Source organism: Rattus rattus, chromosome 14, assembly GCF_011064425.1.
Source record: "Rattus rattus isolate New Zealand chromosome 14, Rrattus_CSIRO_v1, whole genome shotgun sequence".
Taxonomy (NCBI): domain Eukaryota; kingdom Metazoa; phylum Chordata; class Mammalia; order Rodentia; family Muridae; genus Rattus; species Rattus rattus.
The window spans coordinates 69,944,078-69,961,574 of NC_046167.1; positions in this window are offsets into that span (position 1 = coordinate 69,944,078).

Consider the following 17,497-nt stretch of genomic DNA (forward strand, 5'->3'; position numbering starts at 1 on the left):
GCCGTCCATGTAGAGACATCAAGTGCAGAGGTTGAAACCTGGATATTCCAAATCTTTTAGATGAGATATATAAAAAGGGTGGGTCAGATATCGGGGAGGAGGTACATGCGGATGATTCCAGCATTTGGGTGGTTGAGGCAGGACAATTGAGGGCTCTAGTGGGACGGTCTGCCAGAAATTGTAGGATAAGTATGAAACCCCAGCCCTCTGAGGAACTGTCCTCATGAACAAGCAATGCACACCCGCTGCGAGCCCAGCTTACATCCCGTCTTGCATAAATGGAAGCCAAGGGTCACTGGGGCTACACAGTGTGCCAGGACGACATCTTCTATGTTCATGGCCGCACACAGCCCTGCCCCAGAGAGGTGTGGTGTGTGGTGTCCGGTGAGCCTTCTCCCTGCGGGCAGTGGTTATTCATCATTAGACAGCACAGGATGATGCCGCCAGTGGAATGAGAGAGAAAAAAAAATGGAAAGTTCAGACTTTCCAGAAGATAGAATGGAATTTTTAAAAGATAAGCTATATTACAAAGAGGGGCTACAGAGATGGTCCCTCAAATAGCAAGCCTCTGGATCTTCCTGAGCCTAGTTCGTACGCCTCCCTCCCTCCGGGAGGGAGTTTTTTTTTTTTTTTTTTTTTTGGGAGCTGGGGACCGAACCCAGGGCCTTGTGCTTCCTAGGCAAGCGCTCTACCACTGAGCTAAATCCCCAACCCCCAGGAGGGAGTTTTAAATTAGGAGGATATGGCCACATAGTGAGACCCTCTAGGAATTGCAGGCTTCACCACTTTGGGTTGATTTTCCTGGTAGATGTTTATCAGACCATCAAAAATAAACAAATGAAAGTAAGTGGGTTGAGAAGTCAGGGTGGATTTGGGGGCGGGGGTTGAAGGATGCTGTCCTTAGATTCACCCAGTGTCAGGAGAACATTGATACTAAGTCTGTGACACCGTATGACAATACAGTAATAGCTGAGGGGTTGACAGACAGTAGTCTGTAGTGTACATACCCACTTCCCCACCGGGAGCCTGCAGCCGCCATTGTGTATTGAGTTGTGATTCTAGGCTAGCTTTGCCCTGTTTCCCTCCCTGCAACAGACACTTGCTCTTGGGTGGTGGCTCTGGAAGAAAGAACCATTACGGGTGCAATGTCACCTAATATCCACACCACCTCTAACACACCAGGTTAGTAGACAGAAGCATTTATTCTGTAGATGTGAGTGTGGTATTTCAGGACAGATTAGGTTATATTGTGACATCTGTGTGGCTCACTGACTGCTACATGCACACGCACACGCACACACACACACACACACACACACACACACACACACACCACACACACACACACACACACACACACGCCAGATGGGGCTTGCTGCCTTGTTTGCTCAGGGACATGGCAGGGAGAACAGCCTCCAGCCGAGACACTAGTACTCAGGCAGGAAGAGCCCTGGCATTGCTTTTACAGCGCAGCAAGTCTCTGCCAGGAAACGACAGGAATGAGGCACCTTTGCAGAAGGTTGTTGGGCCCCTCTTGAGCTGCTGGTAGCAGATTTTTCTGTCTGCACTGAGCTGCTGTCGGGCCATCTCTGGGCTTGTGGACAGTGTGGTGGGTGGGTTGCTAGGAAACAGCCAATTGAGTGGAGTCCGTGGGAGGCTTTCTACAGAATCATGTGATCCGGGGATGGCCGCACATCCTGTGGTCAGCGGGGCTCTGCCAGGATGATGTGAGAAGTAAGTGGCCAGCTGCTGTGATCATGGTGACTCTGCGGCACCGAACGAGATGGAACTGCACTGGGCATTTTACCAGGGCAGACCTCGGCCCTCCCCGGGTTGTTCAGTGCACCACCCCCTTGAGGCTTTGACCATATTCTGCTCCGTTAAAATCACTCTCGCGCCCACCCCTGCTGTTTTAGGAAGTGCTCTGGCATTCACATTTGCAGTTAACCTGAGCTCAGGATGCTCAGGATGTAGCTTCTTGGTGACAGTCTACATACTAGCCAGTGTTGCTTCTGGAAAACTAAGTAGCTATCTTGGGAAATCTCCCTAACTGCATCTAGAGTTAAACTTGAGGAGCCAATCATTTTATCGGAGTCTGGATGCGCCTATGTGAGCACGGGGATGCAAATCCAGAGATATGGCCCTGGTCTTTGCACTCGAGGGCACTGTGTTCCAGTCTGACTGGGCCACACACAACAGAACGAGATTCAAAACATGTTTCTGAAAAGCGGGTACTAGGGAAGAAGAATTGTTGTTGAACTATTACATAAGCTCTACACATCTCAACCTTCCTAATACAGCGATCCTTTGATACAGTTTCTAAGGTTGTGGTGATCCCCCCACAAAATTAATTTTTTTTTTGCTACTGTTGCGAATTGGGATGTAAATATTTTTCGAGATAGAGGTTTGTCAAAGAGGTCCTGACTCACAGGTTGAGAACGACTGTTCTACATCCCTAGGAAGCTTCAAGAACATTTATATCAGGATACAACTAAATAACCCAATAAGTTAGATTCTGTGTTGCTTATCAACTCTCTATTAGGAAAACCTTCAGACACACAAAACCGCAGGAACTCCATGTTCCTATAATTAAGCCTTCCACTGGAACTATTTTTGCCAAACCAGCTTCTTGTATCCACCCCCTCCCCCTCCAAAGACTGCTTGTACCTTCAGAAAAGAAAGACAGGCAACCCAATCTTATAGTCTTAGCTTCCAAAAGTCTGAACCAAATAAACTCATTTTCTTTACAAAGTCCCTGGAATGTCATTATAGCAACAAAAATTGGACTTAACATTTTGTATTTGAATTTCTGCAGGGAGCTCAGAATTATCCTTTCCCACTTTCCTGTGGAAATGAGGCATCAGAACTGGAGAACTGGGTGGGGAGACGGATGGAAAAGTCTTCCAGTCTGACTGAGTCAGTGGTATAAATTTGAATAGATCCACTGTTTTTTTTTTCCCAGCAAGATGCTGGGAACTTTCTTCTTTACTTACTTACTTATTTATTTATTTGTTGGTTAACATACAAAGGAATGAGTTTCACTGTAACCTGTTCAGACACACACACACACACACACACACACACACACACACACACACACACACACTATACTTTGTCCTGGTTCCCCCAACACATTGCTCCTCTCCTACTCCTGCCAATGTGTCCCCTCTTCCTAAACAGTCCCCCTTTGTGTCCCTGTAATATATCCTGCTTCCCTCTCTCGTCCCTTTCCCGCCTTCACCATCCACGTCTGTGTAAATACACATCTAAATCTAAGTTATGTGTGCAAGAGGATACAATGCAGTATTAGCCTTTCTGGGTCTGGATTACTATGCCTAGCATAATGACCTCAGTTCCACCCACTGTCCAGTAAATGTCACAGTGTCGTTCTTCGTCACAGATGAGTAAGGTTCCGTGCGTGACGTACTTTATCCTTTCGTGGGTTGATGGACATCTAGGTGGCTCCCATGTCTTGACTACTACGAATAGCACAAGTAAACATAGATGTGCAAATAACTGGACCATACAGTAGTGCCTTATTTTTTTTGAAGTTCCTGTACTGACTTCCATAGTGGCTGTAGCAGTTTGCCACCTGCAACGTCTAAGAGATTTTCCTCTCCCGAATCCTTGCCAGTATTTGTTGGCATTTGGCTGGAAAGAGATGGGATTTCAAAGTAATTTCAATTTGCATTTATCTGATGACTAAGGATGTTGAGCACTTTTTCAAATGCTTATTGGCCTTTTTGATCCCTTCCTTCAAGAACATTCTATACATTAGCCCATAATTGATTGGATCTGTGGAGTTTGGAGTATTTAATATTTTAGAGTTCCTAATATATTTCAGATATCAAACCCCTGCTGAATGAATAGTTAGCCAGGTTTCTCCTCCCACCCTGTGGGCTGCCTGTTCACTCTGCTAATTGTTTCATTTATTGGGGGGTTTCTAATGCAACCCCACTGGTCAATGCGTGGAGGTATTTCCTGTGTTACTGGAGTTCTTTTCAGAACTCCTTTGCCTGTGTCCATGTCTCAGCCTAGCAGTTCAAGAGTGTGGGATCTTACACGAAGAGATTTGATCCGTTTAGAGAGGGGTGAGAGGTATGGATCTAGTTTCATTCTGTCACATGCAGATACCCTGCTTTGTCTTGGTTTGGTTTTCCAACACCATTCGTTAAAGAAGCTGACTTTTGTCCAATGTTATATTTTGGACATCTTTGCCAAACACCAGGTGGCTGTATCTGTGTGCATTTATTTCTGGTTCCTTTTCTCTTCCACTGATCTGTGTCTATTTTTGTACCACTGCCATGCTGTTTTGTTCCTGTAGCTCTGGGACATAGTTTGACATAAGGAATTGCCATACCACTGCTTTGCTCTCTCTACTTAGGGCTGCCTTGTTTCATTACAGATTTTGAAAGAAATGCTTTCAGGTTTTCTCCATTTAGAATTTGGGTACAAGTTGGCACTCTTCATTGTGTTGAGGTACGTTCCTTCTCTCCCCAGTTTTACCATGACTTTTATCATTTAAAGATATTAAATTAGAATATATTATATCAATTCTATTATTGTGATGGTTTGAATATGCTTGGCCCAGGGAGTGGCAATATTAGGAGGTGTGACCTTGTTGGAGTGGGTGTGGCCTTGTTGGAGGAAGTTTGCCACTGTGAAAGTGAGCTTTAAGACCCTCCTCGTAGCTACATTGAGAACCAGTTTTCTCTTGTTTAACCTTCAAAACATGATGTAGAACTCTCAACTCCTCCAGTGCCGTGCCTGTCTGAATGGTGCCATGTTTCCTACCATGATGATAATGGGCTGAACCTCAGAACCTGTAAGCCAGCCCCAATTAAATGTTGTTCATTATAAGAGTTGCCTTGGTCATAATGTCTCTTCACAGCAATGGAAACCTTAACCAAGACAACTGTCAAGAGCCTTTGTATCTAGTGAGCAATGATATAATCCTCTGTCCTGAAGTCTATGTGCCGTACTATGTTGATTGATTTGCATATATTGAACTATCTTGTATCCCTAAAATGAAACCAACTTAGTCATAGTGTATGACCTTTTCAATGTGTTCTTTCAAAGAACCTCTGTGTGTGTGTGTGTGTGTGTGAGAGAGAGAGAGAGAGAGAGAGAGAGAGAGAGAGAGAGAGATTTATGTGTTGTTTGTGTGTGAGAGAGAGAGGTTTGTGTGGTGTGTGTGTGTGTGTGTGTGTGTCTGTGTCTGTGTCTGTGTCTGTGTCGGTGTTTGTGTCTGTGTCTGTTACATGTGCAGCAGTATCCAAAGGCCAGAAGAGGATATCAGATCCCCTGGAGTTTCAGGTGGTTGTGAGCCACCCAATATGGATGCTGGGAACTGAGCTAGGGCCCTCTGCAAGAGCAGTAAGTGCTTATAACCACTGACCCATCTCTTCAGACCCTTGGTGCGCTCTGGAATTTAGTTCCCAATTATTTTATTGAGAATTCTTCTGTTTACGTTTATTAGAGAAATCGACATGTAGTTTCCCCTTCTGTTTGTTTGTATTTACTCCTGTTTGTGTACACGCATGCATTTGAGCATGCACATTCATATGCATGCCATAGAAACACACACGTGAAGGCCAAGAACAACTTAAGGAAGTCAGCCCCTCACTTTCTAGGGATAGAATCCAAGTGCCCAGGCTTGGTGGCAAGTGCCTTTCCTGCTGGGCCACATCGCTGACTCCCGTAGTATTCTGTCTTGTTGTGTCCTTACCCAGCTGTGGTATCATGGCACCGCTGGCTGCATGAAGTGAGCTTGGTTGTACGCTTCCCTTCCTATTTAATGGAATACCGCTTCTAGTCCCTCTTTAAAGGCTCAGTAGAATTCGGCAAACCCATGTGAGCCTGGGCGTTTTCATTGGGAGACTCTAGATTACTGCTTCAGTTTTGTGGCTTGCTCTAGATCAGTTTAAGTTGTCTATATCCTAATTTAACATTGGTAGGCCACACGTGGGAATGGTCTATTTCTTCTAGGTCTCTTCCGTTTCCAGAATCTGTCTTCCAAGTCTTTCACTGATGATCCCCTGATTCCATTGGAATCTACTAAAACATTCCCCCGTCTCACCTATAAACTATTAGCCCAGTTCTTCTCTCTTTCTTTTGGTTATGTTAATTTGGGCTTCATCCATCTCATCTATTTTTCTAAAGACTCAACTTCCCGACTGATTCTATGTGTTGTTCATCTAGTCTCCATTTCATTAAATCCTACCCTGGTCTTTTTATTTCTTAACTATCCAACAGCTTGGGGCCTCACTGAAACCCAGGCTTCACTATCACAGCCTTACAAAATTGCCTCTTACGTCCCACAGTGCCTGGCCTTAGCAGCTCTCTAAAACCACAGTGGAAGGATCTAAGACCCCCATTGACATTTGCATCCTTCAAGCCAGGCACATTCGCCAGCTTGGGATGGATGCTGGCCACCTTGAATCACATTAGCAGCAGAGCTTTAATTTCTTTGCTTTCTGGGAGCAGAAAGTACCTGGACCTCTCCTCCACAAGTTGGGAGCTCAGCTGAGTGAGTCTCACCCCAACAAAAACCTTCCCTTCACTCCAGTGCAGAGCCAGCCTCTCCTTAAGGACTCAAATCTCCATAACAGTCACATCTTCTCGGCGTGTTCTTGGCTGTGACATTAAGTTTCCTAGTGCCTTCTTTCTTCACACTCTCCGGTGTGTATTTCTTTCTTCCCCCACTTGCTCCTTTGACTGTAGCTCCGCATAAGCGATGTCAGTAAGAACCATTCCCCACAGACTCAACATCATGCAGTCTTGAAATTTCCTCTGCCAGAGAAATTTTCCCATTACTGTTTCATTTACCCTCAGGTAAGTCCTTAGGATATGGGTAGAAGACAGCCATTTTTTTTTTTAACCAAACTCACTGCCCATATTAAAACTGTTGTTTCCCTCCCTCTTGATCTGGGTCCCCTGGGTCCCCTGAAGTCCCTATTTGTGGGATGATGTCATACTGGTGAGGCAGGTACAAGATAGAATGAGGCCTGTCATTGGACGAGAAGGAAAGATGGGAGGGTAGAAAGTTTGAGGAAAGAGGACACTGGAACTGAAAGGACAGGAGACTGGAGGAGAAGCCACCGAGAGAACATGGAAGCTGATGTTAAGATTCCACACTGTACCTTTACAGGTTGTTATTAATGTTCTTACGGGATGGATGTGTAAAAGGTTTTGTATGTTTAGGTGGGCAATTATATCTTATCAATGGAATCAGAGGTTATTGGGTTGTGTGTTCTTTCTTGTGGTGATTTGATGTTGGGAGAGTGTGTGGCAGCAGAGACACTGGGCCACCACTGAGTTGGGATGTGTGTTTCTGGCAAGATGTCGACCAGATATCTTGGGGGCACTGTGGTGCCAGATCTAGTGGGAAAAAAAGAAAAGAAAATTCCTTAATATAATTTTACAAAAACCATTACTCTCCGCACTACAGTCTTCTAGGCTCCCACTTGACGGGTCCTAAAAGTTCTGCTTACAGCTGTCAGTCACTTTCCTATCCAAAGTTCCAAAGTCTGCCACATTCTCCAAAACACTGAAACAAGACTACAGTTCTCTTTTTTTCTCCAAGCAAAATGTCAGACCAAAGCTCAGGGATGATTTAAAGCACAGAAAAAGTAATGCCCTTCTCCCAACCTTTTGGGGTCTTGGCAAACAAGAACCAAGTGCCTATCGGGGGTCACTAAGGTGTGCTGGGGACTGCAGGCTTGAGCAGGAGGCAGGTCTGGGTTCAGACTGGGATGTGGAATTCACACCATCCTTTCTGGGAGGTCTCTTCTACTCCCACCTCCCTCCATAATGGCCTTTCCACCGTGTGTTCAAGAATGGATGTCAGGGTACTCACACTGGGTGACTTCCCCCAGAATTGAGTGTAATAGTTAGCTTTAACTGACAATTAGATCCAACCTAAAATTATCTGGAAAAAGAGATTCAACCAAGAATTGGCTATATTGGGTTAACCTGTGGGCAGGTCTGGGGGAGCAGGGGAGGATTGCCTTAAGTTCATTGGTATGGGGAGACCCAGACTACTTGGGTAGCACCATTTCCTGCAAGGAGGGTCCTGAACTGTGTGACTACAGAGAGCCAGCCCAGCATAAGCTAGTGGACCAGCGTGTGTATATCCAGTGTCCTCTGTTCTTGACTGTGGGCATGATAGAACAGGCTGTTGGAAGCTCCTGCCTTGACCTCCCCACAATGATGGACTATATAACCTGGACTTAGGAGCTCCAACAAATCCTTTTTCATCTAAGTTGCCCTTCATCAGAGTATTTTTAACACGGGGACAGAAATGAAGCTAGAACAGGGTGGGGGCTATCTGTTGAGAGTGCCAAGTGGACAATGGTTCGTGTAGCCAGAGGGTAGGCTCAGGAAGGAGGACAAGTATTCAAGTTACAGTACCAATAGGATCTACTTCGAGACAATAAATGAAGTTCATTTGTTTGCTTCCTTTAATCATTGTTATACACAATATTTGAACCAAAGCACAAAACTCTATCAAATTATTTAGAGTTGTATACAGGACATGCCCTCTCTCTCTCTCTCTCTCACTCTCTCTCTCTCTCTCTCTCTCTCTCTCTCTCTCTCTCTCTCTCTCCTGTCTCTCTCCGTCTCTCTCTGTCTCTCTCTCTCTCTCTCTGTCTCTCCTATGCATGGAAAACACTGCAGGATTTTCTTAACTAGACAAATGTTTAAATTCACATGACTCCCTCCATACTAGGAAAAAAACATGCTAATTGGCCACCAAGTACTTGCGAATGTGCTTAAAAAAAAAAAAAACATAATACAGGTTTAAAATAGCAAGTTTTTGTGACAAGCCTTCGGGTGCAGGGCTGTCACAAACATGCATTGAAAAAGGAATTTGGAAAACCAGTCATGGTGCATTCATCTCTGGAGCACACGGGAGTGCGACTGTAATTATTTCAATGCTGAGAGAAATTCCTGCAGACTCCTCCTGCCTGCTTCCTCTCAGCAAGTCACAATGTGTTTCCATGGCAACTCTGTTGCTAAGGGGGGGGACCCCAGAAGTACATCCATGTGGTGTCTGCAGCCTGGAGAGGGTGTTAGCCTGAGAGGCCTTGTTGGCAGGCAGATTTACATTTCATTGAGGCCTCTTCCTCCATGTATCGCCTTCACTGGAGAGGTCTCTCTCCCTGGGTTAGAGGGAAGGAGCCCCTAGCGTCCTCTGCGTGTTGTCCCCTTACTTCAGTGTTAGCTTTACCTGAGAGGCCCTTCATCGTTCTCTTGTGTCTTCAGCACGAGAACCCCAGGACAAACCAGTAACGGCAGTTGCAAACATCACCAGAATGCCACACGAGACCCGTTTTTGTTGAACATTTATGGATGGCAAGGAGACACCAAACATACGCCGCCGTTGAAACAAATGGCATTTCGAATCATTAATCTGAAAGATTTTAAATAGTAAATGTTTAGAAAGCCCCAAAATGAAGCAAATCAAAATATTTTTGAAGTCTCCCTTTCAATGTCTCTGAAATCATATCCTGGCAAGCAGCTTGTAACATTCCATCAGAAATCCTGATTGTGGTCCAGAACCTTCCACCAAAGCCAACTTTCACTGGCTGTTTTATTTGTTGTTGGTAATTCCTTTAAGTGGCCTGTGTCCAGATTCCTGTGTCTTCCTCTCCGGGATGACACGTTTAGAGAAAGGACCACACTGACACAGTCCCAAGGCAGGTGATCTTGGTGAGGGATAGGGGTGGGGAGTGGGAGGCTACTGCAGGGGAGGAGAGGGAGAATGGAGTGGAGAGCAGAGAATTCTCTGTGAGCAAAGTACTTGCTATACAACAACAAAAGTATCTGAGTTTAGCATCCATGTAAAAATCTGGTATGGCAGTCAAGGGACCCGTAACCTTAGCATGGGGAGAAAAACAAACAGAACCCTAAAACTCATCCTACACAGGCTCACCACAGCCAAAACAGGGGAGGGTGCTGCCTATCTTGAAAGCATATTACCCTGAATATCATGTTGGCCCTGCCCTCAAATGTCAGACCACTCCCTCATTGACGGGAGGTAACTACGGCATCCAGTTCTGAGCCCACATCCCTATAAGGCCAGCTTCATGTCCCATGGTGCAACTTGAGAAGGCATATATGACCAGAAGGAATAGCTAAACACAGACAAGCCCAGGCCCCACAGGGGGATGTCCAAGTAAGTGCCTACATTGGCCTTCATTGGGCCCAGAGTGAACACTGGTTCCTAGGGACTCACTCCTCCCTTCTCCTCTGTTGCTTGGAGACCTGCTATTTCACCCCATGCCCACCAGGACTCTGGAAAGTGCAAAATGGAGCAGACACCTAACATGGCAGGACCTTTTTTCTTGGAGACACCAAGCACCCTGTAGGGAGCGGTGCAGCAGCTGTATGATAATGAGGTGAATCTGGCGCCCTCCTAACAACAGTACTGAGCATGTGTGGGGTTTTGTACCTGACGTCAGTCTGGCTGGGGCGTTACTATGTTAATGGAGGTTCATGCAGGTTCATGCCGCTCCAATCTCTGGAGGACAAGTAGCTGGGATGACAGTGGGGTGACTCGTGCCCCACCAATCCCTGAAAGGATATTAGCATGCTGTAGTGTATATAAGGAGAGCGGCTTTGCCGCTCGGTGGCGGTAATACTGAGAGCTGTAACACTTAGAGCTGGTAACACTTAAAGCTGTAACACTTAGGGCAGGCTGCCGCCGCCTCCCTGTATCAACAAAGAAGGTGTCCTGCAGTAAAAGGCTGTTGAGAAGAATCCGACCGTGTTGCGTCTTCCTTGCCGGCCGAGGTGGGTGCAACAAAGTGGTGGCCCGTATGGGGACGAGGACATCCTTGTGGATCTCAGAACTCTTCAGCTTCAGGACGAGCGACTTCGGAAAAGTTCCCGGTAAGGGACGATAAAGTTCTCTGGAGGTAAGCAGAGACGATGGGAGCCTTGGGTTAGAGGCTAAAAGGTCTGCAGTCTGCAGCAATGTTGTTTCAAGTTGATCCTTTGTGGGCAGGATTTATAATTTTGTTTCTTTTTTTTCTTTGTGTGGGATAGAGAAGCCACAGACAACAAGCTTAAGCCCGGACCAAAACCTCTTTGGCGAATGGTCCCTGCCTGTTTAGAGGATAAGCGATGTGAGGAAGTCGTTAGAACAGGTCAGAGAATCCTTGCAGAGCAACAAGAAAGTATGTCAGAGGGAGAAAAGGTCTCGAAAGAAAAAAAGAAAAGAAAAGGAGATAAAAGGAACAGAGAGAAGGCAGAGATAAAAAAAAAAGAGGATAATCAGGACAAGGAAACAAATAAGATATATTCTTCTTTAAAAGCCTTGACCTTAGAAATGTCAGACAATCTAGAAAGCATCACCGACAGCTTAGAGAAAGTGAAACTAAAGGTAGAACCACCGGGTCCAGGGCCTCCCGCAGAGCAACAAAAGGAAGCGCAGGGCTCGACCTCAGTTCCATCATCAGACTCGTATTGACCCCTCGAATGGGAACTCAGGTGGTGGATACAGATTTTAAAGGCCCCAGTAAGCAGAATTCAGAAGGGTCGCAGAAATTGAAAGCATGTGCAAAGATAAAGATTTGGGGTAGTGGTAGTGGTCAAAAGGGGACAAGGTAATAATGGTAAAATGTTTTTGTGTATATGTTCTTTTAGAGTTATGTTAAAATCTAGAGAAGCAAAGTCGATTTTCATAGATACTTTTAGTCTTTGGACCCTGACTAGAGACAGTTTACACCCTGGACAAGAGAGAGAATGGGGTTGAGAAAAACAGTCCTCCCGAACTCTCCACAGATGCTTTGGCAAAAGAAGAAAATGAGCTAAAGTTTTTTGAAGCTCTCCTGGGAACAGAAGAAGGTGGGAGACGTCTTGCCTCCTTGCTGGCTCCTATTGGAGAAGTGCTTATTTCTGGTTCTGGGTTCTTTAGGTAGGATGCCTGGGTCCCTTTGGTGGAACACCATCTAGTTCTTTCTGTGTCTATTGTTTGTCCTTGGTGCACCAAGCTGTGGATGTATGTCAATTTATGTCTGGGTTTTGCTTCTCGTTGCTTGAATGTTTTGTGTTTCATGTTTTAAAAAAAAAATGGTTAAAACTTTAAATGCTGGTTGATTCACCCGTTGATGTAGCTTTAACTCCTTTCAAGAAAGGAACAAATAAATAAAAAGTTTCAATTGGCTTTTGGAGCCTGCATCTGTAGCTAGAAGCCTAAGTCGGCTGGGCAAGCTCCCCAGGGGGCTGGCTAAATGTTTATACTAGCCGCCCTAGAAGCGGCCTATACAAAAGTGGTTAAGGTGCTTGAAAGCCATCAATTGTTCATAGCACCTGAAAAGGTTCAAATGGCCCAAATGGGAGAATATTTAGGAACAAAAATCACTCCTCATAGTATTTCTCCTCAAAAAATTGAATTACGAAAAGATCATTTAAAAACATTAAATGATTTTCAAAAATTACTAGGAAGCATAAATTGGATTCGACCCTATATTAAAATGCCCAATGTAGATTTACAACCACTTTATGAGATCCTGAAAGGGGATTCTCAGCTTACTTCATCCCGTGTTTTAACCAAGGAAGCACGATTATCCTTGAGGAAAGTAGAAGAAAGACTAGAAAAGGCAATACTAAAAAGGTACAAGGAAGAGGAAGATCTGCTTTTGTGTATACTGAGAACTTTTTGTCAACCTACAGGAGTATTATGGCAACAAGGTCCACTTCTTTGGATATATCCCCATATTTCTCCTAATAAAACCCTTGAATATTACCCTTCTGCTGTTGCACAGCTTGCTGTATTAGGCGTTAAATCTTGCATTCAGCATTTTGGTATTTCACCAAAGAAAATTATTATACCATATACAACTGCTCAGGTAGAAACATTGTGTGCATTAATAGATGATTGAGCCATATTACGCTGTAGTTTTGATGGAGAGTTTGACAATCATTATCCTAAGGATCCGCTGCTACAATTTTTTACTGAACATCCAGTGATCTTTCCTAAGAAAGCCTTTGTCTGGAGCGTTAGATATTTATACAGATGGCTCCAAAACAGGTGTAGGTGCCTATATGGTTGATTCTCAAGAACCAGTATTAATTCAATACAGTCCAGGTACCCCCCAAATTACAGAATGTAAAATAGTATTGGAAGTTTTCAAAAGATTTCATGATTCTTTTAATTTAATTTCTGACTCTGCTTATGTGGTTAATGCGGTGCGCTCACTTGAAATTGCAGGGCCAATTCGGTCGACTAGTACTGTATGTCAAATTCTTTTAGAATTACAAAATTTGATTTGGGCCAGAAAAAATAAATTTTTCATACAGCATATTCGAGCCCATACTAATTTGCCTGGTCCCATGACTAGTAACAACGCCCTGGTAGATGCTAGTACTCGTAGAGAGTTTATTTTTCATGCTGCTCCAGTTGATCACGCTAGAGAATTTCATCAAAAGTTTCATGTACCTGCCTTTACTCTTCAAGAAAAATTTAAAATCTCTAGAGCTGCAGCTCGGGATGTGGTGTTAAGTTGCCAGAATTGTGTTCAATTTCACCACCCTCCTCATGTGGGGATTAACCCTGGTGGTCTGATCCCGCTAAAACTTTGGCAGATGGATGTCACACACATATCTCAATTTGGAAATTTAAAATATGCTCATGTTTCTGTTGATACCTGTTCTGGTATCATACATGCTACTCTGATGACTGGTGAAAAGGCTCGTAATGCCATTAGCCACTGCTTAGAGGCATGGGCAGCCTGGGGAAAGCCTGATAGTCTCAAGACAGACAATGGGCCTGCCTACACTGCAAAGTCCTTTCAGGCATTTTGCCAGACAATGCAGGTCAAACATAGTACAGGATTGCCATACAATCCCCAAGGTCAAGGAATTGTGGAAAGAGTACATCGTACCTTAAAAGAGCTAATAAAAAAACAAAAAGAGGGAATTGCCAGCGGCCGAACACCAAAAGAACAACTTTCTTTAGCTCTTTTTACTCTAAATTTCTTAATTTTGGATGCGCATGGCCGCTCTGCCGCGGATCGCCATGCTGCTACTACACCTATAACTAATGCAGAAGTATAGTGGAAGGATGTCTTAACTGATGAATGGCGTGGCCCAGATCCCGTGATTTCGAGATCTAGGGGAGCTGTTTGTGATTTTCCGCAGAATCAAGAAAATCCAATTTGGGTACCTGAGCGCTTGACTCGAAAATTGCCTTCTGCTCTTCCTGAAGATGAGACTACGAACCCTACTATTACTACTGGGACTGATGCAGATTGCTGTCCTCAACAGCACTAGACTGGACCCCATCACAATTGAAGACTTTACCTCATGCGTTACCAATGCTTTCTCCTTTTTTAAGGAGTGGGCAGGCATGTTTGCCTGGGGAGCTATTGTCCTCCTGGTTTGCCTGGGGAGCTATTGTCCTCCTGGGATGTGGGGTATGTCTCTGGCTTATTGGCCGTTTAAAAAGAGAACATGCCAGACACAAAGCGGTTGTTTACCAGGCTATGACCGCCATTGGCAATGGTGCTTCTCCCAATATATGGCTGGCCTCTTTGAAAGATCAAGAGTTCGCCCTAGATCATTTTTGTCACAGTCATGTGGAGTCATTGTATCCAGGGATGGGGAACTTTCCTCGAGCTTGGACCAACCCAAGACACAAGGCCCGGTGGCAATAGGGTAACTCTATGACGGGTAAGGCCGAGTCATCGTTAGGAACGACCTAAGACAGGAACAATGACAAGATTGACGTGACACCCAGATCTAGACCAGTCATTTTATTAAACAAAAAAGGGGGAGATGTAGGGAGCGGTGTAGCAGCTGTATGATAATGAGGTGAATCTGGCGCCCTCCTAACAACAGTACTGAGCATGTGTGGGGTTTTGTACCTGACGTCAGTCTGGCTGGGGCGTTACTATGTTAATGGAGGTTCATGCAGGTTCATGCCGCTCCAATCTCTGGAGGACAAGTAGCTGGGATGACAGTGGGGTGACTCGTGCCCCACCAATCCCTGAAAGGATATTAGCATGCTGTAGTGTATATAAGGAGAGCGGCTTTGCCACTCGGCGGCGGTAATACTGAGAGCTGTAACACTTAGAGCTGGTAACACTTAAAGCTGTAACACTTAGGGCAGGCTGCCGCCGCCTCCCTGTATCAACAAAGAAGGTGTCCTGCAGTAAAAGGCTGTTGAGAAGAATCTGACCGTGTTGCGTTTTCCTTGCCGGCCGAGGTGGGCGCAACAGCACCCCAGTTACTCTTCAAACTCCTCACTACAGAATTCCAGAATTCTGAAAGCTCCTTCGATCTTCACAATGGACAGTGAATCTGTATTTGGTAGGGTTGATGATTTCATGGGCCCCCCGCCCTTCTTTTCGGCTAAGTCTTAGCTATTCCTACGTCCTTCCTCAGTGTCAGTCAGACCTCATACAGCCACAAACTGAGGAACGGACAGGGCAGAAAAAACTACCCAAAGGTTCTTTTTTCATCACCTTGCTCTTCCTTGTTTGCAGAGGAAGAACACTGTCAGTGTGCCACTGTAGAAACCCTGTCCTGTATAACTGCCCCTGCCTCGTGTACTATATGTCGTACCTCAGTGCTTAGCACTGGATGCCAGCCCTCAAGCTCAGGCCAACACTGCTAACCTTGAGGGAGGACAGGGACACCTTCCCAGGGAAATATCAAAAGAATGCTTCCCCAGGACAGGGTTGCACATGGCTATGCCCTAACAGAGTGTGAATCCTGGATGAGTGGAGAAGGACCATGTGTCAAACCTGTGTGGGTTTAGGAACCCACTTCCTTCATGACTATGACTTGTCACCAACCCTAGATAAAACTAGGAATAGTGACCACAATTGGAAACCTAAGGGTTCTTTGGAAAGTCAGTCGTGTCGGATGGTGTTTTGCTGGGACAAACACATAAAGGAGTGTTTTCCTGAAGGAGACACAAGTGAAAGGCTGTCTTGTTAAGTCAGACTCGTGAAGGAACGTTTCGATGAAGCAGACATAGGATGTTTTGCTAAAGCAAGCATATGAAAGGACACAGGATGAAGGATTCTTCACTATTGACACGCATGTATTGGTCCACCTTACATTGTGTAGTTGAGCTGCCTTTGTGGGGCTCCATAGAGAAAAACGCACAAAAAAAAAAAAACAAAAAACAAAAAACTTCTGGTGGTGTGCTACAATTTGTTGCCATGTCTAAGACCCATGCTGAGGCAAGACCCGTGGAGGACACTTGATGTTTGGTGGGTATAAATAGGACTCCACTGATAGTGACAGAGCCTTGGGGCTTGCTGCTAGCGCTAGCTGTACAAGGCTTGTTGGTCTTAAGTCTCGCTGATCTTCACTTTGCTGAAAGAGGCAAGAACTTCTCCTGGTGTTCCTGTTGGCCCTGGTCCCTCTGCTGACTTGGACCAATCCAGCTGAAGCCTGGCCGTTCCTGCTATGCCATGCCATCACTGCTGCTATCCTGACACTACTGAATTAGACTGCTGGTGTATCCATGAAGTGTTTGCAAGTGGACCGAGCTGCGGCTCCTGACCTGTGAACTGAACTGCTGATTTTCTGACAATGCAGATGGGAGTTGCTCCAAAGAACCATTTCTAAATAGGTCCACTGCCCCTGTATCCTTTTTTTTCCACTACCTCTGGTGTCTGGTGGGCTAGAAGGGAGGTTAAAGCATTTAAAAATCATCATTAAAAGTAGGCTTTGAAAAATTAAACTTGGGGTTGGGGATTTAGCTCAGTGGTAGAGCGCTTGCCTAGGAAGCACAAGGCCCTGGGTTCGATCCCCAGCTCCGAAAAAAAAACAAAAAAAAAAAAAAAAAAAAAAAATTAAATTTATAGTGACCCCTTGCTAAGAACTGGCTATACAGCAAGCGGTTTGTGGAGCCCTCTCACACCTGCCTCACAGGATTCCCACAAGCCAGAAAACTGAGGGTGCTCGTCTGACCCTGGCTCACTGAGCTAGGAAGCGACCTAGACGCAAGTCACCTGTTGAGGAGGGGCTGAGAGGTTGGTTCAGGTCCTTGTGTCCCTGATTCTGACTCTGAAATCCAAGGGATTATCATTCCCCCAACTACCTTAAAAGATAAAGGCTTATTATATAGCTCCCTATGTATTGTATCCCAGGCTGGCCTTGGATATATATCTTCTGCCTTAACCTCCTAAGTGCTGGGATTGCAAGCATATGCCACCATACCCAGTGCCTACCATTGTTTTAGCTCCTCATCAGAATAAGATTGCCTCCTAGTCTATGGCCCACACTACAGAGATGCAGTGCTGAGGATGTCAGGGCACCTGGCCCAGGCAGGAGACATGCAAATGACACGAGAGCTCAGATAGCCGTTCCAAGTTCAAATCACTAAGAAGAATCTGTCCAGAGCCACGGCCACCTCCTACGTGCAGAGAGAGTGCATGGTGACCATCATGCTCACACAACACATACCCACTTCCATTCCTATGTGCCATACACACACACACACACACACACACACACATATATATATATACAG